At 59.3% G+C, this 258-nt stretch overlaps 1 protein-coding gene across 1 annotated transcript in view; it reads right to left on the bottom strand.

The window, feature by feature from the left end:
* Positions 1-258, bottom strand: part of A3GALT2 (alpha 1,3-galactosyltransferase 2) — a 12,535-nt gene that overhangs the window by 3,272 nt on the left and 9,005 nt on the right. The gene's annotated exons all lie outside the window — the stretch shown is intronic.

The following is a 258-nucleotide window of genomic DNA, read 5'->3' as shown; positions in this document are numbered from 1 at the left end:
CCCCCTCTCCAATCCCCCAGGGCCAGCCACAGGGCCAGCCACAGGGCCAGAGAACGGCTGCATCCCCCACGGAGGCTCCTGTGCTGAGAGATCTTGGTTGATTTCAACAACTCATCCCTGGGGCCCCTCGCTTTTTCTCTTCCAGAGCTTTGCATCCCTGCTCTTGTAGGTTGAATTCACCAACAGAGTGAGTCCACGAAACCCTAGGACCCCGGGCCTGCCTCTCTCTACCTGAGACCTTGCTGTGTGGCTCCAGGT

Source organism: Myotis davidii, unplaced genomic scaffold (assembly GCF_000327345.1).
Source record: "Myotis davidii unplaced genomic scaffold, ASM32734v1 scaffold88, whole genome shotgun sequence".
Lineage (NCBI taxonomy): Eukaryota > Metazoa > Chordata > Mammalia > Chiroptera > Vespertilionidae > Myotis > Myotis davidii.
Note: the sequence above shows the minus strand (reverse complement) of the source record. Positions and strands in the feature narration are given on the sequence as shown.